Consider the following 24,336-nt stretch of genomic DNA (forward strand, 5'->3'; position numbering starts at 1 on the left):
TTAGCATATTATGAGCATTTGTCATTTTTGCCATGATTATTGTGTGCTGCATATGGACTTGAGCTCTACATGTGTTTTGGGCTATGCCATGCCATCTTTACAGGGGTGTATGCCATGTATTTTTGTGATCAATGTGGTGACTAGCACATGCATGGAAAGTAGCTCTCGCAATATTGCTGATTTCAGAGACTTAGAATTTCACTGTCTTTGTCTGCTGTTATTTTTATGCCATGTATTCATGTTGCTACAGTGATATCCATGCTTCTTTTGAGTATGTTCATTAAGGATGATTTGGACATATGGTTGTGCTCTATCCATCCATGTCCCTATTTGCATTTATGGAGTGCCCTAGCATGACTCAATCTTGCTCTACTTTTGCTATAAAATGTTCCTGGCAGATTGTTTACATGTTAATCAATTTTGCCAACATTGTTGTAGTTGATCCATGCATGCTATGAGATTGTTCTTTCTTTTGTTAGTTTCATGAACATGTCTTCTTGCTGGTAGTATGCTTAGCTTGTCATGCAATGCCTTGTGATGAGTGCATCGAGGTCGCAAAGATGCCTTCGTAATTCTGTTGATGCCATGTCCAGTTTTCTGCTAAGTCTGAATCTGTTAACGAAACTGGTTATGTTTACATGGGTGCCATCATATCTTCTGATCCTTTTTGGCTTATGGTCAGTAAGGGACTGTTGTTATATGCTTTGAGTAGATTCATGCCATGCCTTGCTTTGCTATGTTCTGTTCCTATAGCATTTTGTTTGCTTGCTCTAAACTTTGCTTCCTGATGTTAATTCCTGACATGTTAGTATTTTCACTAAGTCCGTGATGTTGATGTCTTTTGCACTTTTTCATGCTTGTTTGAACCTGCTATTGTGTGATTTAGCCGTAGCTCAGTGTTCATCTTTTGTCAAGCATCTTGAGTAGATCACTGCAATGTGCTTTGTTGCTATGTTAGAGTGCAGTAGCTTATTTCTTGTTGCATTTTAGATGGCATCATGTTGTTAATCGCAGAATAGTGCCATTCTTGTTTTGCTCGCCATTTGCAAACCGTGCATCCGATTCCAGTGATCTTTATATCGATTTTGACCGAAATCAACTCATCTTTCCAGTGGTCCACTTGGTTTGCCGAGTTGAGGCCTGGTTCAATCTTTTCCTTCCGGAGCACGCATATGCATTGCATAGCACATCCCGCATATCATGTCATGTTTTGCATCATGTTGCCTGTGGATTGCACTGTGGTTGATTGTGTTTTCCTTTTGCTTGTGTTCTTGCCTTGGGTAGAGCTGGGAGACGAGTTCGTGATCGAGGAACCCATTGAGTACGCTTACGAGGATCAAGCTTACGTCAACTTAGAGAACTTTGCAGGCAAGATGACCATACCCTCGAAATCACTTCTATCTTTGCTTGCTAGTTGCTCGCTCATTTGCTATGCCGCGATACCTACCACTTGCTATACCATGCCTACCAAATTGCCATGTCAATCCTCTGACCCACCGTGTCCTAGCAAACCATTGTTTGACTATGTTACCACTTTGCTCAGCCCATCTTATAGCGTTGCTAGTTGCAAGTGATGATGGAGTTTATTCCTTGTTGGAACATGATTATTATTGGTACATCATTATTATATCTTGTTTACTTTAATGCACCTATATACTTGGTAAAGGGTGGAAGGCTCGGCCTTATGCCTGGTGTTTTGTTCCACTCTTGCCGCCCTAGTTTCCGTCATATCAGTGTTATGTTCCTTGATTTTGTGTTCCTTACGCGGTTGGGTTATAATGGGAACCCCTTGACAGTTCGCCTTGAATAAAACTCCTCCAGCAAGGCCCAACCTTGGTTTTACCATTTGCCACCTAAGCCTTTTTCCCTTGGGTTTCGCGGACTCAAGGGTCATCTTTATTTTAAACCCCCGGGCTAGTGCTCCTCTGAGTGTTGGTCCAACTGCCAGCAGCCGGTGGCCACCAGGAGCAAGTCTGGGTTGGCCTACCGGAATCTTGGACAATCCGGTGTGCCTTGAGAACGAGATATGTGCAGATCCTATCGGGATTTGTCAGCGCATTCGGGTGGCTTTGCTGGTCTTGTTTTACCATTGTCGAAATGTCTTGTAATCAGGATTCCGAGTCTGATCGGGTTGTCCTGGGAGAAGGAATATCCTTCATTGACCGTGAGAGCTTGTGATGGGCTAAGTTGGGACACCCCTACAGTGTTTTGAACTTTCTAAAGCCGTGCCCGCAGTTATGGGCAGATGGGAATTTGTTAATATCCGGTGTAGAAAACTTGACACTTAAGTTAATTAAAATGAATCAACGGCGTGTGTAGCCGTGATGGTCTCTTTTCGGCGGGGTCCGGGAAGAGAACACGGTTTCGTGTTATGCTTGAACGTAAGTAGTTTCAGGATCACTTCTTGATCTTATAGTTTCTCGACCGTGCCTTGCTTCTCTTCTCGCTCTCATTTGCGTAAGTTATCCTCCATATATGCTAGTGCTTGTTGTAGCTCCACCTCACTACCGTTTCCTACCCATAAGCTTAAATAGTCTTGATCGCGAGGGTGTGAGATTGCTGAGTCCCCGTGACTCACAGATTACTTCCAAAACCAAATGCAGGTGCCGATGATGCCATTACAGGGGATGCGACTGAACTCAAGTGGGAGTTCGACGAGGATTCAGGACGTTACTATGTTTCCTTTCCAGACAATCAATAGTGGTGCCCAGTTGGGGCAATCGGGGATCTATTGCATTAGGGGTTGTCTTTATTTTGGTTCCGTAGACAGACCTTGATTGTATTTTGGATGATTAATGGTATATTTATGTATTGTGTGAAGTGGCGATTGTAAGCCAACTCTTTATCTCTATCTTATTCAGTACATGGGATGTGTAAAGATTACCCTTGTTGCGACATGCCTACTATGCGGTTATGCCTCTAAGTCGTGCTCCAACACGTGGGAGATATAGCCGCATCGTGGGTGTTATAGGAAGGCATTACTAACAAGGGCCCGAGCTGCGGCGTGGTGACCGCCGAGTCCGGCATGAATTTCATCCAAGAGCTGCCGCCCCTTTTCCTCGGAGACACATCATTGAAGAACTCCGGTAGCGCTTTTCTTATAGAGCTCTCCATCATGAACCTTGTAGACCTTCAAACGCCGGACAATGCAGTGGGCCTCATTCTGATCCTCGGGAAGCTCCTTCCTGTTAAGGTAGGCCAGGAAGGGTTCAGTCCATGGGGCAATGACTGCCATGATGAGATGCGCTGACGATGTTATTTTGGTGGCTGAGCCTCCGATGATGTCGGTGTTTCGGAATCTGGGGTTATGTTCAGATCTGGGCTAGTGTTGCCGTTTTCCCCCTGCCACACCACGGATGGCTTAAACAGCCTTTCCAGAAATATATTAGGTGGGACGGTGTCGCACTTAGCGCTGATACGAGCAAGAACGTCCGCCGCTTGATTACTTTCCCGAGCCACATGATGGAACTCGAGCCCCTCGAACCGGGCCGACATTTCTATGACGGCATTACAATAAGCTGCCATCTTCGGATCTTTGGCATCAAAGTCTCCATTTATTTGAGATATTGCAAGGTTTGAGTCCCCGCGCACTTCTAGGCGTTGTATGCCCATGGAGACAGCCATCCGGAGACCATGCAATAAGGCCTCGTATTCGGCTGCGTTGTTCGAGTCTGTGTATAGTATTTGGAGTACGTACTGAATGATGTCTCCAGTAGGTGACGTTAAAACGACGCCCGCCCCTAGCCCTGCCAGCATTTTGGAGCCGTCGAAATACATAACCCAATTGGAATATATGCCATACTCTTTAGGGATTTCGGCCTTTGTCCATTCGGCGATGAAGTCCGGCCTGAGGGAGTGCTGGACTAAGGGGTCCTCGGGCATCTGGCATGTTAGCCATGGGCCGGACTGATGGGCTGTGAAGATATGAAGACCGAAGACTGCACCCGTGTCCGGATGGGACTCTCCTTGGCGTGGAGGGCAAGCTTGGCGATCAAATATGTAGATTCCTTTCTTTGTAACCAACCTTATGTAACCCTAGATCCTCCTGGTGTTTATATAAACCAGAGGGCTTAGTCCGGAGAGGGACGGATACTCATTACCATTGTCATACAGGCTAGACTTCTAGGGTTTAGCCATTATGATCTCGTGGTAGATCAACTCTTGTAATACTCGTACTCATCAATATCAATCAAGCAAGACGTAGGGTATTACCTCTATAGAGAGGCCCCGAACCCGGGTAAACATCGTGTCCTCTGTCTCCTGTTACCATCGACCTTAGACGCACAGTTCGGGACCCCCTACCCGAGATCCGCCGGTTTTGACACCGACATTGGTGCTTTCATTGAGAGTTCCATTGTGCCGTCCTCAAAAGGTTCGATGGCCCCTTCAATCGTAAACAATGGCGCTGTCCAAGGAAAAACCTTCCTCCCCAGACAGATTTTCGTGTTCGGCGGCTTCACGCTGCAGGCCAACTCAATTGGCCACGTGGAGCAGATCGATATCTATGCCCCTGGCCATCAGGTCAGATTTGGGAGTTTGAACTATGTTGCAGACATCCATGGACATTTGAACTTCGCCGGATTCGAGACCGCGGCGGCCGCTCCCGGTCACCTTGACGAACATGACCTAAATCTGTCGTCAGACCGCAACCAGGAGATAGCTCATGTGACCACTCCGGCCTTAGATGGAAGTTGTCGAGGAAGGCCTCTTCCAAGTCCTCCCAGCTAACAATAGAATTTTCAGGCAGGTTGTTTAACCAGTGCCGAGCTGGTCCTTTAAGCTTGAGTGGGAGGTACTTGATAGCGTGGAGGTCATCTCCCCAGGCCATGAGGATGTGGAGGATAAAATCCTCGATCCATACCGCGGGATCAGTTGTCCTGTCGTATGATTCGATATTCACGGGTTTAAACCCTTCGAGGAATTCAAGGTCCATTACTTCATCAGTGAAGCAGAGGGAGTGTGCGGCGCCTCTATATCGGGTCGCGTCGTGACGTAGCTCCGATGGAGTCCGTCTGCGATTGTCGGCTCGGGTGTGACTAGGTTTGTCACATCCGAATAGGTAGCCATCATTACGTGTCGAGGAACATCCTCGCGCTCCGTAAATCAATTGGGTATATCCTACTTTATTGTTCAGGTCATGTCAAAGGCCATATGTATGACCGTGAGCTGATTTACCTCTGCCTTTGCGATGAGGCGGGGCGGCTAGTGTTCGTCTTGAGTTGCTGCCTTGCCCTGTCCACGTGGAGGTCGGTCAACCGCATTCCACGATGGTGGGATGTGTTCCGGCGCCTCGTCGTTGTACTGAGGTAGCAATTTGCGCTTCGGGTAGCTTTTGGCCGGGCGCTTGAGGCCGTATTCTTTGGCTCCTAGGACATCGGTCCATTTATCGTTGAGCAGATCTTGGTCAGCTTGAAGCTGCCGCTGCTTCTTTTTCAGGATCCTTGCAGTGGCTATTAGCTGGCGCTTGAAGTGCTCCTGCTCAAGAGGTTCCTCAGGCATGATGAAATCTTCGGTGCCGAGGCTCGCCTCATCCTCGGAGAGCAGAAGATAATTACTGTCCTCCGAGTCCTCGTGCATGGCCTGTCTACCAGGGCTAACCTGCCCATCTTCCCATTCATCCTGTTCAGTAGCTGCGTCAACGGGGTCTTCGTTGTCTTCGGCACCTTCCGGAGTGCTATCTTCTCATGTGCCGGTGTTGCTATCTTTACTGCGGCGTGATTTAGAGCGGCACCACTGACGCCGGTGTTTCGATTGTATCTCAGGAGGTTTATCCTCAACTGGGTCTTGTTTGTCATAGCCGCTATTCTCCTTTGGTGCATCCACCATGTAAACATCGTATGAGGAAGTGGCCGTCCAGCATCCGGTGAACGGCCGGTCTTGGGCCTCTTCTTCTTTGGCATTGTCATCCATACCGTCGATGTCATCGGAGCCGTAATCGAGCATGTCGGTTAAGTCTTCGACAGTGGCTATAAAGTGGGTGGCGGGTGGGGAGCGAAATTCCTTATCATCAGCTTCTAGTTCGGATCGGATATAGTTCGGCTGTGAGTCCCCCGCCAAGGACAGGTTCTTTAATGAGCTTAGAACATCTCCCAAGGGTGAGTGCTGGAACATGTCTGCGGCGCTGAACTCGAAGATCGATAAACGATCAAGTTCGGCATCCGTGGACTCACATGGTTCGGAACTTACACCCGGAGATGAGTCCAGGGTTCCGGTGACAAAACTATTGTGTGAGTTTAAGTCCATGTGCGGCTCCAACACCAGGGAATCTGTGGCCTCCGTGGTGGGGTTGAACCTCCAACCCTTGGATGTCGCAGTGTGCTCTGGATCTAAGGCCGGAGTGGTCACAGGAGCTGTCTCCTGGTTGCGGTCTGACGACGGATTTAGGTCATGTTCGTCAAGGTGACCGGGAGCGGCCGCCGCAGTCTCGAATCCGGCGAAGATCAAATGTCCATGGATGTCCGCAACGTAGTTCAAACTCCCAAATCTGACCTGATGGCCAGGGGCGTAGCTATCGATCTGCTCCACGTGGCCAATCGAGTTGGCCCGCAGCACGAAGCCGCCGAACACAAAAATCTGTCCGGGGAGGAAGGTTTCTCCTTGGACAGCATCATTGTTGACGATTGAAAGGACCATCGAACCTTTTGAGGATGGCACAGTGGAACTCTAAATGAAAGCACCAATGTCGGTGTCAAAACCGGCGGATCTCGGGTAGGGGGTCCTGAACTGTGCGTCTAAGGTCGATGGTAATAGGAGACAGGGGACACGATGTTTACCCAGGTTCGGGCCCTCTCTATGGAGGTAATACCCTACGTCCTGCTTGATTGATATTGATGAGTACGAGTATTACAAGAGTTGGGCCACCATGAGATCGTAATGGCTAAACCCTAGAAGTCTAGCATGTATGACCATGGTAATGAGTATCAGTCCCTCTCCGGACTAAGCCCTCTAGTTTATATAAACACCAGGAGGATCTAGGATTACATAAGGTCGGTTACAAAGAAAGGAATCTACATATTTGATCGCCAAGCTTGCCCTCCACGCCAAGGAGAGTCCCATCCGGACACGGGTGCAGTCTTCGGTCTTCATATCTTCACAGCCCATCAGTCCGGCCCATGGCTAACAGGCCGGACGCTCGAGGACCCCTTAGTCCAGGACCCCTTAATCCAGGACTCCCTCAGCGGCCTTTTCCAAAGAGATGGCGGACGTGGATGCCGAGATGCTTGCCGAGTATGGTGCGATGGATGCCATGGAGCTCCTTCCCCAGGAGACCGTTGGGCGCGAGTTGGACATGGAGGCGGTGGTGGAGATCGACGAGCACTAGCCGTAGTAGTACTCTTTGTTTTGTTTAATTCAGAGCACCGGTCTTTAATTTGTTAGAGTAATGTTTAGGTCAGCTAGCTCTGTTTAATTGCTGAACTTGCTCCACTAAGAAGTGTGGGTGTGCTGTAGTCTCCTTTGTGTACCCAAATTATGCAATGACGTGGATGACCACTGTAACCATGGAAATTTGAACCAAAATTTTTGACGTTCAAACTCATCATACATGGGTTAAGCTATCTGAATGGTTTGTGATGTTAACATATCATACACAGTTCTGAATAAGGGACCGTGTCTGATGACACTTTGCGTGCCAGTTTTTTCGCTGAAGCGATTCCAAATTTTCGGCTTCCGCGGAAATATCTACCTCCCCGCCCCCTCCCCCTTACCAAAAGCCACATTTCCCCTATTTCTGCCTTCCTTTACAAGTTGAAACCTTCACTCCTTGCTTGCAGCGCCGCCGCCTCGCCGGCGACCCTCCTTCACGCTGCTCGGCCTCGTCTATTCAGGCTGGTAATCCACACCCGACTGATACGTCTCCAACGTATCTACTTTTCCAAACACTTTTGCCCTTGTTTTGGACTCTAACTTGCATGATTTGAATGGAACTAACCCGGACTGACGCTATTTTCAGCAGAATTGCCATGCTATTATTTTTGTGCAGAAATAAAAGTTCTTCGAATGACCTGAAAATCAAGAGAATATTTTTGGAATATATAAAAAATACTGGCGAAAGAATCAAGGCCAGGGGGGCCACACCCTGTCCACGAGGGTGGGGGCGCGCCTACCCCCTGGGCGCGCCCCCCTATGTCGTGGGCCCCCTAGAGCTCCACCGACCTCAACTCCAACTCTATATATTCACGTTCGGGGAGAAAAAATTAGAGAGAAGGATTCATCACGTTTAACGATATGGAGCCGCCGTCAAGCCCTAATCTCTCTCGGGAGGGCTGACCTGGAGTCCCTTCGGGGCTCCGGAGAGGGGAATCTATCGCCATCGTCATCATCAACCTTCTTCCATCACCAATTTCATGATGCTCACCGCCGTGCGTGAGTAATTCCATTGCAGGCTTGCTGGATGGTGATGGGTTGGATGAGAGTTATCATGTAATCGAGTTAGTTTTGTTAGGGTTTGATCCCTAGTATCCATTATGTTCTGAGATTGATGTTGCTATGACTTTGCTATGCTTAATGCTTGTCACTAGGGCCCGAGTGACATGATTTCAGATTTGAACCTATTATGTTTTCATGAATATATGTGAGTTTTTGATCCTATCGTGCAAGTCAATAGTCACCTATTATGTGTTATGATCCGTTAACGCCGAAGTAACAATAATCGGGATACTTACCGGTGATGACTGTAGTTTGAGGAGTTCATGTATTCACTAAGTGTTAATGCTTTGGTCCGGTACTCTATTAAAAGGAGGCCTTAATATCCCTTAGTTTCCAATAGGACCCCGCTGCCACGGGAGGGTAGGACAAAAGATGTCATGCAAGTTCTTTTCCATAAGCACATATGACTATATTCGGAATACATGCCTACATTACATTGATGAACTGGAGCTAGTTCTGTGTCACCCTATGTTACAACTATTGCATGAGGAATCGCATCCGACATAATTATCCATCACTGTCCCATTGCCTACGAGCTTTTCACATATTGTTCTTTGCTTATTTACTTTTCTGTTGCTACTGTTATAATCAATATAAAACCAAAACTATTACTTTTGCTACCGTTACCGCTACTATCATATTACTTTGCTACAGATATTAAGTTTCCAGGTGCGGTTGAATTGACGACTCAGCTGCTAATATTTGAGAATATTCTTTGGCTCCCCTTGTGTCGAATCAATAAATTTGGGTTGAATACTCTACCGTCGAAAACTGTTGTGATCCCCTATACTTGTGGGTTATCACCGACCCCCATCCTCCTCCTTCTTCCACATTCCACATGCCCCGACCACCGGCGCGACACCTTCCACCCAAATCACCGACCCCTCCACCAAATAAGCGCCGCCCTAAGCCATGGTGCGCGCAGTATAACCAGGATCTCAGGGACCATTTGGCAGCGGAGAAGCAAATCGCGGCCGCACGCACGGATGAGGTCACGATGGATGCCATTCGTGTCGACCCCTAGATCTTGGAGGAGCACCTTGCCATTTGCTAGCTACGCCGGTTAAGCATGCTCGATTTACCCGTTGCGTGTGCTGCTCCTGCCTTTCCTTCACAAATTCTAGTGAATTGTGCTATCTAATGTTACCTGCAATCTGTTGCTCTAGTGTATTTGTTCTATATATAGTGAAGTGTGGTGCTCACTTATTAACTATTTTGTTAATTGGTTGTCGTCTTCAGTTAACTGTTTAGTTCAATTCTGCAAATGTGATGTTCAATTTTTCAGGCTACAATTTTGTATTGTCTTCCATGTGAGAAATAAATCTTCCTAGGACTGGTCATTGCTCTAGGAGTGTGTTATATTGTGCAATGTGGTGCTCAGTTAATGTTTGGCTCATTTGTTGTGGTGTTTAGTTAACAGCTTGGTTCAATTCTGCAACACGATGTCCAATTGCCGTCGGTAGAATTTTGTATTGTTGTGCATGTGAGGACTAAATCGAATTTGGCTGCACTTAATACATGAGAAACATATACAAGTGCTATATTTCCTAGTTCTTAATAATGCTTGGTTTGGATAAATGGGTTTTCCACGTGGCTTGAATTAATCTGATGAATCTACAATGTGCTTATTTTTCATCAACATATTTTACTGATAGCATGCGAACTCTTACTTAACCTGATGACTAACTACCTTATATGTGCTGCAGGGAAACAATGGGAAGCACTGAGGTTTACAATCAAGGTTAGCACGTGCATGGTCCGTTGTCTAATAGCACATTATTGTGCAATTGCAGGAACCATTCTAATATTTTGGTTTTTTTTACAATTTTGTCGGTGTCCTGGGAACGGCCCATCGCGAGGTGGACGAAGCAGGCTGTATGGCCCATCTTCACCAGCAAAGCATCCAAGACCCTCACGAGGGTCCAAGCCTCAAGAGGCGGACGGCGCAAGACCTCCTCTGGAGTAGCCTGGCTGGGCAGGCTCACGAGGAGCGGACATATCAAGGCGGGGCAAACCTCACGAGACCCTCGTGACGTGAGCCATGACGCACGACACCAGGTGGGCGCCAGGCGGGCGCCAATGCGCGCAGCGTCCTTGTTTCCTCTTTGGTGCTAAGGAGGCCAGCGCAGGTGAAGAGTACCGAGGCATCAGGAAAAGGTTGCTATATTGGTGCAACGAGATGAAGACCAAGAGGACGGCAAGACGGAGGTCATCATGGAGCCCAAGACGGCGTCACCACAGAGCTTTTCGCAGGCGAAGACCACTTTTGTCAGGATAGCTTGTACTAGCTGTCCCCCTTCAAATCGGCCCGCCATTGTTGGCTCCCTTCCCGCTCGATATTTGGGAAGAGGACCAGGGGCAATATAAATAGGACTAGCCACCACCTTAGCAAGGGACGGATCATTCAGACCATCCTCACACACACAAGCTCACCGAGCTCAAACACCTCAATCTCAGGAGGTTGTTCTTCCCTTGTACTGTTCATCATTAGCCCTAGAGGCAATCCACCACCACCACACTGGAGTAGGGTATTACACCACAACGGTGGCCCGAAATAGTATAAATCTTTTGTCTTTCTATGTTGCGAGTTCGTCGAGTTCGTCCGCGAGATCTTAGCGAGCTAGGACGTAGATTGGTGGGAAGGAAAGACTTCGCGCGCACCCTAGTATTCGAACCTTAAGGGTTTGCCGGAACCCCACATCCGACATTTGGTGTGCCAGGTAGGGGTGCACCGTAGCCTACCTTCCATCCGTTTGTCACTCCGTCGCTCCATCGTTTCCATGGCGGACGCTCGCCGTTCTCGAGCTGAGCGTCGGGCTGCCCTCACCGCCCGCGTCACTCAGACGGCTCCTGTTGGCGGGCCACATCGCCGTTCTCTGTCCCCCGCCGCCAACGCTGCCACTGGCCCGGCGGGGAACGAGCAGCAGGCATCTTCGCTGCATCGTTTGGTGCGGCAGGACGGCCGCACCGCCACTCCATCGCTGACCCCTGCCGGTTCTTCGTCTCACGTGCACCGTGCTCCCATGGAGGCACGGACCGCACTCCTCGCAGCGAACGAGCTCATACGCTACCGCCCCATCGACGACCTCTACGAGGAGTGGATCGAACGTGTCGCCGAGCTTGTCCGCGTCGCGGGGGGCTCTTCGGCGCCGTCCCACTCTCTGCCTCCCTCTCAACCAGCAATGGGTGACGGGGCTCATGGCGCGCCTCCACCACCTCGGCCCGAAGACGTCGCCTTGGCACCGAGGCGCGCGGCTCCACGACGTGATCCGTCGCGCCCGGCGCTCGCGCGTGAAGAGAGAAGCTGCCAAGAAATTTCGCGGCCGCGAGAAGCTGCACCTGTGCTCCCCGCGCCACCTCGTCAAGACCGTGCACCGCCCGCAGCGGTGCAGCGCGGACCTCGTCAAGACCAAGCTCCACCTCCAAAGCGGGCCCCAGCAAACATGGCTGGCTACCGCGCCTTCACCCCCGAGCTGCGTAGCGTCGCCTGGCCGGGCAAGTTCAAGCCGGATGTGCCTCCTCGCTATGACGGTACCGCCGACCCCGCGGAGTTCCTGCAGCTCTATGAGCTGAGCATCGAAGCGGCCAATGGCGACGAAAAGGTCATGGCGAACTAGTTTCCCATGGCTCTCAAGGATGGAGCTCGCTCCTGGCTCCTGAACCTACAACACGGCTCGATCTCCTCCAGGGACGAGATGCGCGACCGCTTCGTCATCAACTTCCAGGGCACTCGCGACCACCCGCCGGCCGCGGGTGAGCTACGCTGAATCAGGCAGCAGGCAGGAAATACCCTCCAGAAGTACATCCAGCGCTTCAACAACACCCGCCTCAAGATCCCCAAGGTCACGGACGAGGCCATCATCTCCGCGTTCTCTGATGGCATCCGTGACATCAAGATGAAGGAATAGCTTGCCATCCACGAGGAGTTGTGCACATCTCAGGAGCTGTTCAACCTGGCGACCAAGTGCGCAAGAGCTGAGGAGGGGCGCCTCTCTCTCCTTGAGCCGCCATCCGTGGGCGCGGAGGAGAAGAAGGCCAAGGCCAAGGACGTGAAGCGCAAGGAGGTAGATGTGCTCGCAGCGGAGCCCGACATCAAGCGGGGCAGAGATCAGCCCGAGTCATCCAAGAACGGCCGACCATTCTGCGCCTTCCACAACCTGAACACCCACAACACCAGCGATCCCAAGAGCTCAGAGCCATACGAGAAGGACACTATGGTCGATGCCCCGAGTGCAACGACCGGGGCTACGGCCGCGGAGGAGGATGTGGAGGCAGACGCTGGGACGACCGTGGCCCGCGCCAGGAGTGGCGCGACCGACCTCGTGAGGACCGCTAGCAGGACCAACATCGTGAGGGCGCCTGGAGGGACCCGCCGTGAGAGGATCGCCCCCAGGGCAACGCCGGTATTCCCCCGCTGCCGCCACCAAGAAGGAACGACGACCACCGCCAGGACGAGGGGGCTAGGGGCTTCCAGGAACCGCGCGCGATCGCCTGCATCTTGGGCGGCGCCCAGGCCCCAGCCTCTCAGCGCGTCTTCAAGCAGTTTGCTCGCGAGGTGAATGTGGCGCTCCCCAAAATCGAGGCCACGCGCCCGCTCAGGTGGTCCCAATGCGCCATCACTTTCAACTCGGCGGATCAACTCAAGTGCGCAGCCACCGCTGGCACCCTCCCTATGTCTGTTCCCCAGTCATCAGCAATGTGCAGGTCACCAAGACCTTGATCAACGGTGGCGCAGGGCTCAACGTCCCGTCCGTCGACACGTTCGACAACCTCCAAGTGCCATATGAGCAGCTCCAGCCCACCAAGCCTTTCTTAGGAGTGACTAACGGCTCCACCGCACCGATAGGGCAGGTCCGCCTGCCTGTCACCTTCGGGGAGCGCAATAACTACCGCACCGAGCTCATCAACTTCGACGTCGCGCACATATGCCTGACGTACAATGCCATCCTCGGGTATCCAGCCCTGGCCAAGTTCATGGCAGTCACTCATCACGCCTACAACATTCTCAAGATGCCAGGAAGCGGAGGAATCATCACGGTCCCGTGTGAAGAGAGAGATGCGGTGTGCTCCCCCGAGCGTGCCTTTCAAGCCGCTGTAATCGACGACCCCGATGGCAGAAATGAAGGCCCTCTGGAGGCCATCCCCAAGAAGAAGAAGCCATGCCGCGCAGGACCTCAGGAGGACGGCGTCGCGGTACAAGCCACGTCAGGACCAGCGCCCGCTCCAGGGGCGCCTCCCTCTATCACATAGGAAGGCGCACCCGGCCCCCTCCTCAGGCAGGGCTCGGGGGATCTCTTCTAGAGGGCCTCAGACCTTGCCAACCTCGCGAGGGAGGCGCTTGGGCACCACTTGGAGGCGTGCTTCACGGCACGCGGCCCTCAGGAGAGCACAGGGCAAGGAGTGCGCACCACCCATGAGTTCATCACCAAGACCACCCAGGAATTGCAAGAAGCAAGAGCCATGTGCGGCGATAGCCGCCCACGAGGCGCATCTCCGCATCCTGGCGAGGATGCTGGGCTGTGTGTCTGCATCGACGTCCCAGGGCTCAACAGGGCCGCATCTCAGGAGCGTTTCTGGCCTTCGGGTGTGGGCCGCTACGAGGGCCCGCCGCACAGCTACGGTCGTATGCCTTTTGGCTTGCCGAGCGTGGCGTCGGCCTATCAGCGCAACATGCGACGTGTCCTGGCAGCTCAGGAAGCCAGGTACCATGCCGTTCTGGAGGAGATGGAGACGGTCTTCAGGGAACCTCCCGAACCCTTAGAGCCTCCCGAGGCTCGGGGTTCTGGCGTCTCATGAGGAGTCATTTCTTCAACGCACGCCTTCAGCTGCACCAACTCTACTTCGTCTACAGAACCAGGTGACATCTTCCAAGCTCGTTTAGCTGGGAGTGCCCCACGGGCTGCATTATTCCCAGGTCGCGTGGGTTTGTCCCTGCGGTATGTATCCCTTTTGCTTATGTCTTCAGCTTACCTTGTTGGGGGCTGAAAGCACAAGTGCTCCCTAGGTGGTTTTGATAATTGATGACAACATATCTCTTGTTGGACTAACATTTCTATCTAGCATGTTTTAGATAAGTTCAACAATGGAGTGGCATGGACTAAAGGTTGTGGGAACTCCTTCAAGATGCTAAGGACAAAGGATTGGCTAAAGCTTCAAGCTCAAGACTCTTCATTTTATATTTTAGTGATCCAAGATCACATTGAGTCCATAGGAAAAGCCAATACTATCAAGGAGGGGTGAGGTGTTGCTTAATGAGCCTCTTGCTTCATGTGCTTAGTGATATGCTCCAAAACCCTCAACTACTTTCCCATATCCACATATGACCTAAACCCTAAGCCAAACTCGGTCCTACCGATTCTTCCTATCCGGCGCCACCGAGTTTCACTTGTCATTAGCCACTGCCAAACCCTAGCAATTCGGTTCTACCGATAAGGATCTCTGTCTCACCGAGATGGGATTGCAAACTCTCTGTTTCCCTTTCGTAACTTTTCGGTCTCACCGAAAGAGCGAATCGGTCCCACCGAGGTTGCAATGTAAACTCAGTGTTTCCCCTTTGTAACTTTTCGGTCTCACCGAGTTCCACTCGGTCTCACCGAAAGAGCAAATCGGTCCCACCGAGTTTGCCTGACCAACTCTCTGGTTAGCTAATTACCAAATTTGGTCTCACCAAGTTTGTGTAATCGGTCTCACCGAGATTACGTTATGCCCAAACCCTAACCATATCGGTCCTACCGAGTTGCATGTCAGTCCCACCGAAAATCTCTAACGGTCACTAGGTTTACATTTTCGGTCCGATCGAGTTTGTTGATTCGGTCCCACCGAGATTGGAAAACTGTGTGTAACGGTTGGATTTTGTGTGGAGGCTATATATACCCCTCCACCTCCTCTTCATTCATGGAGAGAGCCATCAGAACACACACACCATTCCAACTCATATGTTCTGAGAGAGAACCACCTACTCATGTGTTGAGACCAAGATATTCCATTCCTACCATATGAATCTTGATCTCTAGCCTTCCCAAGTTGCTTTCCACTCAAATCTTCTTTCCACTAAACCCAAATCCTATGAGAGAGAGTTGAGTGTTGGGGAGACTATCATTTGAAGCACAAGAGCAAGGAGTTCATTACCTACACACCATTTGTTACTTCTTGGAGAGTGGTGTCTCCTAGATTGGCTAGGTGTCACTTGGGAGCCTCTGACAAGATTGTGGAGTTGAACCAAGGAGTTTGTAAGGGCAAGGAGATTGCCTGCTTCCTGAAGATCTACCGCTGGTGAGGCAAGTCCTATGTGGGTGATGGCCATGGTGGGATAGACAAGGTTGCTTCTTTGTGGACCCTTTGTGGGTGGTTGCTTCTTCGTGGATCCTTCGTGGGTGGAGCCCTGTGTGGACTCGCGCAACCGTTACCCTTGGGTGGAGCCCTGTGTGGACTCGCGCAACCGTTACCCTTGGGTGGAGCCCTGTGTGGACTCGCGCAACCGTTACCCTTCATGGGTTGAAGTCTCCATCAACGTGGATGCAGGATAGCACCACCTATCCGAACCACGGGAAAAACATCCGTGTCTCCAATTGCGTTTGATCTCTCCAAACCCTTCCCTTTGCATTCTTGCAAGTTGCATGCTTTACATTCCGCTACTCATATACTCTTTGCATGCTTGCTTGATATGTATTGTGTGTGTTGGAATTGTGCCTAAATTCCACTTAAACCGAAAAAGCTTAAAAATTGCAACTTGAGCATTATGTGTCTAATCACCCCCCTCTAGACACATCTACTTCTAGATCCTACAAGTGGTATCAGAGCTTTGGTCTCCATTGCCTTGGTTTAATCAACATTGGAGGAAGATGGATGTGTCTACATTAGGGAGTCTTAGACATAGAGTGCCTATTCTTGATGGAGAGTATTTCCATGAGTGGAAAAATGAGATGCTTGTAATCTTCAATCAATATCATTTGAACAAGTATATTGCTAGCCCTTGTGCACCTCATATTGATCCTTTGCATCCTACCCTAGATGAAGATATTGACATGATTCGCAATCTTAGAACTATTGAGCTCATCATTAGAGGATTGCCCAAAAATTTGATTGCTAGTTTGCCTACTCATAATTGTTTCTATACCGTATGGAAATTTCTTGAGGAACGATTTCCCGATTATTCCTTGAAAACATTGGATGAAATTCTCCATAAATCTATTGCCTTGAGTAAGATGAACTCTAGTGATCCTAGTTTTGGTAAATGTCTTTTTGAACTTGCCAATCTTAAGCATGCTAAAGGAGATGTTGGAATCATTAATGATATCATATTCAAAACTATAAGAATTCATAAAAGTAACCACTTTGATCATTTATCTAATGAATTACCCTCTCTAGGAAATGATGAGTCACAAGATCATGATGAACATGAATATTATGATGATGATGATAGTGACTTCGATCTTGATGATGCAATGAGACATTTCAGTCTTATGGCAAATCTTCGGGGATATGAATCAGGAGGAAAGGAATGGGTTCTTGACAGTGGATGTACTGATCATATGACCGGAGATGAAGAGATGTTTCGTGAGCTTGCTGAAAACAACGGCCCTCGAAAATATGTCACCTTTGGTGATAATTCAAAGGGTAAAGTGGTTGGCCTTGGTAAGGTGGCCATCTCACATGATAGTTCCATTCAAAATGTCATGCTCGTTGAATCTCTTGGCTACAACTTACTTTCAGTATCTAGACTTGCTGATTTCAGTTTAAATGTCCTATTTACTGAGGTAGATTGCCAAGTATTTTGTCGAGACAATCATAAAATGGTCTTTACGGGTATGCGTAGAGGTGATCTTTACATTGTCGATTTCTCTAAAAAGGCACAACCTAAAACTTGCTTTGTTGCTAAATCCTCAAAAGGTTGGTTGTGGCATAGACGACTAGGTCACGTTGGCATGAGAAACCTTGACAAGCTTATTAAAGGAAATCATATCCTTGGAGTTAACGATGTCATATTTGATAAGGATAGACTTTGTAGTGCTTGTCAAGCAGGTAAACAGGTTGGAGGAAGACATCCCGTGAAGAACATAATGACCACAAGGAGGCCACTCGAGCTACTTCACATGGATCTTTTTGGTCCCAACGCCTACAAGAGTCTCGGTGGAAATTCTTTTGGTCTAGTTATAGTTGATGGTTTTTCAAGATTTACGTGGGTGTTCTTTCTTAATGACAAGTCGCAGGTCCAGAAGATCTTCAGAAACTTCGCAAGGAAGAACCAAAATCAGTTTGATGTGAAGATCAAGAAGGTTCGGAGTGACAACGGAACGGAGTTCAAGAACGCAAATGTGGACACCTTTGTTGACAAAGAAGGGATTTCACACGAGTTCTCGGCTACGTACACTTTTGGGCAGAAGTTGTTGAGAGGAAGAACCGGACGCTCATCGAAATGGCAAGAACGATGCTTGATGAATACAAGACCCCAAAGCACTTTTGGGCAGAAGCGGTTGAGACAGCTTGTCACGCAACAAATTGCTTATATCTTCACAAGGTACTCGGCAAGACGGCATACGAGCTTCTCACCGGTAACAAACCCCAAGTTGGATACTTTTGAGTATTCGGCTCAAAGTGCTACATTCTTGATAAGCCTCATCGTACAAAGTTTGCTCCTAAAACTCATGAAGGTTTTCTACTTGGTTATGGCTCAAACTCTCACACTTACCGTGTCTACAACAATTTCATCTGAAAGGTTGAAGAGATGGTAGATGTGAAGTTTGATGAATCTAATGGCTCGCAAGTAGAGCAATTGCCAATTGATGTAGGAGACAAAGACTCTTCAGAAGCAATTCAAGACTTGTCCATCGGCAAAATTCGTCCAACGGAGGTGAAGGAGAGTACTTCATCCGTCCAAGTGGAAGCTTCTACTTCATGACAAGGTGAACCAAGAATCGACACGGAAGCATCCACAAGTGGGACACACCAAGATGAAGAAAACGAGGAAGTACGTCAAGATGAACATCAACAACCTCCTTCTCCACCACGACAAGAGAACGATGACGTCAACAATGAAGAAGGCCAAGAAGAAGAACAAGATGAAGAAGATGTTCAACAAAGACCCAAGAAAAAGCTCTCACGAGTTCGAGCAAGAATTGCCAAAGATCATCCCGTCGAGCAAATCCTCAATGATATACAAACCGGGAGAATCACTCGCTCAAAAACTCGTTTGGCTAACTTTTGTGAAAACTATTCATTCATCTCTAGCATTGAACTAATGAATGTTTAAGAAGCATTGGAAGATCCGGATTGGATAAACGCTATGCATGAAGAGCTACATAATTTTGAGAGAAACCAAGTTTGGACATTGGTTGAGAAGCCCGACAACAACCACAACATCATTGGTACCAAATGGGTGTTTCGCAACAAGCAAGATGAAGATGGACAAGTGGTTCGCAACAAAGCACGTCTCGTCGCCCAAGGGTACACACAAGTCGAAGGTATGGACTATGGTGAGACGTATGCTCCCGTTGCTAGACTTGAGTCCATTCGCATCTTACTTGCCTATGCTAATCACCATAATATCACCTTGTACCAAATGGACATTAAAAGTGCTTTTCTAAATGGTGAAATAGAGGAGGAAGTTTATGTCAAACAACCTCCCGGCTTTGTCAATCCTAAGAAACCAAATCATGTTTACAAACTTCACAAAGCCCTTTATGGTCTTAAACAAGCTCCTAGAGCATGGTATAAATGCTTGACCAAGTTCCTTACTACAAGTGGTTTTGAAATTGGTAAAATTGATTCTACTCTTTTTACTAAAAGGGTTAATGGAGAACTATTTGTATGCCAAATTTATGTTGATGATATCATATTTGGTTCAACTAACCCTCTCTTCAGTGAAAAGTTTGGAAAGCTAATGTCAGAGAAGTTTGAGATGTCTATGATGAGTGAACTCAAATTCTTTCTCGGGTTGCAAATCAAGCAAACTAAGGAAGGTACCTTCGTCTCTCAAACAAAGTACACCAAGGACTTATTCAAGAAGTTCAATATGCAAGAATGCAAAGGTATGTCTACACCCATGCCTACTAGTGGACATAATGATTTGACCAAAGATGGTGAACCTGTTGATCAAAAGGTTTATCGCTCTATGATTGGTTCATTGTTATACCTTTGTGCTTCATGTCCCGATATTATGCTAAGTGTGTGCATGTGTGCACGATATCAAGCGGCTCCTAAAGATTGTCATCTTAAGGCTGTGAAAAGGATAGTGAGATATTTAATCCATACACCAAATTTTGGCATTTGGTATCCTAAGAGGTCTTCTTTTGATCTTGTTGGCTATTCTGACTCGGATTATGCCGGAGACAAGGTTGATAGAAAGTCCACTTCGGGTACTTGTCAATTTCTTGGCAGATCTCTTGTGTCTTGGTCTTCCAAGAAACAAAACTCGGTATCCTTATCCACCGCCGAAGCGGAATACATTGCCGCTGGTTCATGTTGCGCTTAATTACTTTGGATGACCCAAACTCTTAAAGATTATGGGATTTATGTGAAACATGTTCCACTGCTTTGTGACAATGAAAGTGCTATCAAAATTGGTCATAATCCTGTACAACATTCTCGAACTAAGCATATTGAAGTTCGTCATGATTTCATTCGAGATCATGTTGCTAAGGGTGACATCAATCTTAAGCATGTTCGCACCGACAAGCAATTAGCGGATATATTTACTAAACCACTTGATGAGAAAGTGTTTTGCAGGTTGAGAGGAGAATTGAACATCATTGATGCTTCGAACTTGGAGTAGAAACTCCATTGGATACATGATATATCTCTTATGATAACTATCTTATGTCTTGGATATATTTGCACCTTGCATGTTGTCTAACCCATGTAGGTGCTTGGTTGAATCTAATTCCATGAGACTGCGACTCACTCATATCTTGAGCAATCTCTACATCACCAAGACTCTACACAATAGTGGTTGAAGACAGGGAAGCACAAAACCACTCAAACATATCCTTTGACAAATTCTATGTTAAGCTTCATGATTGTCATTTTTGGATACACAAGTGCTCTTCCTTGCAAGAACTAACCCATGTAGGTAGATGAACTCAAACTCCAAGTGGTGCTCCCAACTCTTGATGAACTACATCAACCTTGAGCACCCACACAAGTTCAACTACATGAGCAAGAACCACACCACCACCCAAGGTATGTTATTCCATCTTAGAGAAGCTTTACTCCAAGACATGAGTCAAAGCAACTCAACAAGATGTGAATACATCAAGATGCTTAAACGAAAAATGGTAACCCCATTTTGAGCTTAAACGATGAGTATGACCTATGATCAAGTGTTCTCACTTGACTCCTAAGTCAATATACTCTAACATAGGTGACTATGTCACCGCCCAATTCTAGATGAAGTTCTCTTGTGTTCTTTTCTGAGTTATTGCATTTGTCCCTTGCATGTTTGTTTCCTTCTTTTTCAAACAAAACAAAAACAAAAACTTCATCTAGAAACTTTCACTCTTTTCTTTTTTGGTTCTTGTTCTGCATATTTCTGCATCAAATTCATTGCAAATCTTTGTGAGATCTTACTTGACTAGTGAGCTGAGGTGACAAGTGTTTTTCTCTGTGATGAACTCAGTTTCACCGAATTGCCATTTTTGGTCCAACCGAATCCCTTTGGTACTACCGAAACATGCCACTCGGTGCCACCGATTTCGCAACAGGAAAAACAGTTTGCCACATATTCTATATTTCTTCTGATCCAGCTCCACTCAATGAATCTTGTCCTCTACAAGCATCACAGTTTTATTCCCTGCTTTGTACTGAATCTCAAGGACCAAACCTATTCGACGGATTCCAGGAAAAACCTTCTTGGAAATTGATGTCAAAGGGGGAGAGAGAGATCACATCAAAGCTTATCATCAGGGAGAGAGAGATCACATCAAAAGCTTATCACCTACAAAGGAGAAAGTACTAACGGGGAGAGAATACTCAAGGATCCCATATATTAAGGGGCGAAAGAAATCTCCAAGGGGGAGAGAATACTCAAGGATCCCAGATGCTTGATGTTCAAGAGGAGAGATGCCACATGTCTTTTTGGGGGAAAGACATGTTCATATGAACTCATTTGAATTAAGTTCTATTCATATCTTTCAGCTCTGATTTTCTGTTTCCTATCTTCTCCCAATATCCCATGTACGATTCAGGGGGAGCAAGACACCTAAGGAAAAGAAATCAGTCAAATTCATTGCATATCTTTACTCTTGGGGACATGTTGAATTCAATGTGGTACCTTGTACTCACTCTCTACATGTCATCCCAGTCTTGGTATTCTCGTGGTTTCTTTTGTTTGCTCTGGCAAGTGGACGTACCTGTGTTATCTAACCTTGTTTGTGCAGGTCCATTCCATCCTAAGCCAACTCAAGACCACAAGGTAAGTATATGCATCAAAATCATGAGTATGAGGAGTTCTTGCTTATGTACATACTGTTTGCAAGAAGGACTCATGAGCATGAAGGTATTTTCCTTGATAATCTTTTGCTCTGATGCATATGGCCAAGATGCATGTAACACATTGCCTACTCTGTCATGGTTATGCTCTCACATGCCTCTATATTTCATATTTACATGAGTGCATACATGTAGGGGGAGCCTATGCTCGTTACATGTCCTTCCAAAGCTTTACTTGATGTTCTTTATATCTTTATCTAAAGCTTTGATGTATGTTGCCATCAATTACCAAAAAGGGGGAGATTGAAAGCACAAGTGCTCCCTAGGTGGTTTTGATAATTGATGACAACATATCTCTTGTTGGACTAACATTTCTATCTAGCATGTTTCAGATAAGTTCAACAATGGAGTGGCATGGACTAAAGGTTGTGGGAACTCCTTCAAGATGCTAAGGACAAAGGATTGGCTAAAGCTTCAAGCTCAAGACTCTTCATTTTATATTTTAGTGATCCAAGATCACATTGAGTCCATAGGAAAAGCCAATACTATCAAGGAGGGATGAGGTGTTGCTTAATGAGCCTCTTGCTTCATGTGCTTAGTGATATGCTCCAAAACCCTCAACTACTTTCCCATATCCACATATGACCTAAACCCTAAGCCAAACTCGGTCCTACCGATTCTTCCTATCCGGCGCCACCGAGTTTCACTTGTCATTAGCCATTGCCAAACCCTAGCAATTCGGTTCTACCGATAAGGATCTCGGTCTCACCGAGATGGGATTGCAAACTCTCTGTTTCCCTTTTGTAACTTTTCGGTCTCACCGAAAGAGTGAATCAGTCCCACCGAGATTGCAATGTAAACTCAGTGTTTCCCCTTTGTAACTTTTCGGTCTCACCGAAAGAGCAAATCGGTCCCACCGAGTTTGCCTGACCAACTCTCTGGTTAGCTAATTACCAAATTCGGTCTCACCGAGTTTGTGTAATCGGTCTCACCGAGATTATGTTATGCCCAAACCCTAACCATGTCGGTCCTACCGAGTTGCATGTCAGTCCCACCGAAAATCTCTAACGGTCACTAGGTTTACATTTTCGGTCCGACCGAGTTTGTTGATTCGGTCCCACCGAGATTGGAAAACTGTGTGTAACGGTTGGATTTTGTGTGGAGGCTATATATACCCCTCCACCTCCTCTTCATTCGTGGAGAGAGCCATCAGAACACACACACCATTCCAACTCATATGTTCTGAGAGAGAACCACCTACTCATGTGTTGAGACCAATATATTCCATTCCTACCATATGAATCTTGATCTCTAGCCTTCCCAAGTTGTTTTCCACTCAAATCTTCTTTCCACTAAATCCAAATCCTATGAGAGAGAGTTGAGTGTTGGGGAGACTATCATTTGAAGCACAAGAGCAAGGAGTTCATTACCTACACACCATTTGTTACTTCTTGGAGAGTGGTGTCTCCTAGATTGGCTAGGTGTCACTTGGGAGCCTCCGACAAGATTGTGGAGTTGAACCAAGGAGTTTGTAAGGGCAAGGAGATCGCCTGCTTCGTGAAGATCTACCGCTGGTGAGGCAAGTCCTGTGTGGGCGATGGCCATGGTGGGATAGACAAGGTTGCTTCTTCGTGGACCTTTTGTGGGTGGTTGCTTCTTCGTGGACCCTTCGTGGGTGGAGCCCTGTGTGGACTCGCGCAACCGTTACCCTTGGGTGGAGCCCTGTGTGGACTCGCGCAACCGTTACCCTTCGTGGGTTGAAGTCTCCATCAATGTGGATGTAGGATAGCACCACCTATCCAAACCACAGGAAAAACATCCGTGTCTCCAATTGCGTTTGATCTCTCCAAACCCTTCCCTTTACATTCTTGCAAGTTGCATGCGTTACATTCCGCTGCTCATATACTCTTTGCATGCTTGCTTGATATGTATTGTGTGTGTTGAAATTGTGCCTAAACTCCACTTAAACCGAAAAGCTTAAAAATTGCAACTTGAGCATTATGTGTCTAATCACCCCCCTCTAGACACATCTACTTCTAGATCCTACAGGGGCACCCCTCGGGCTGCATCATCCCCAAGCCGCTCGGGCCGGACCCGGTGGCACGCATCTTCCTGCATTTATCCAAGTTGATCTGCTCTCCATGCTTAACCTGCCAACTGCTATCACCTACTCGATCATCGCCTCCCCGGGGCCTCCACACAGGCACAATGCTGGTGCACGGGTCCGTCCCTGCCACGCGGACAAATCTGAGCGGTCGAGCTCTGGCTCGCGGCACGCCCCACGCACGTCACCTCACCAGGCCCTCAGTGTCTTCTCCTCATCCAGAGAAACCAGCGGTAGGCTGACAGCTGTAACAGCAAGCCGTGTTTCTTCTTGTGCCTGTTCACAGGGACCTTGTGGGAAGGATAGCAGGCGGCACCGCGAGTCTCCTTTTCTCTCGTGCAATTCGCTTGCGCGTTAAAAGGGGGGCTCCTAAGCATCGC

This window comes from Triticum dicoccoides, chromosome 2A (assembly GCF_002162155.2).
Source record: "Triticum dicoccoides isolate Atlit2015 ecotype Zavitan chromosome 2A, WEW_v2.0, whole genome shotgun sequence".
Lineage (NCBI taxonomy): Eukaryota > Viridiplantae > Streptophyta > Magnoliopsida > Poales > Poaceae > Triticum > Triticum dicoccoides.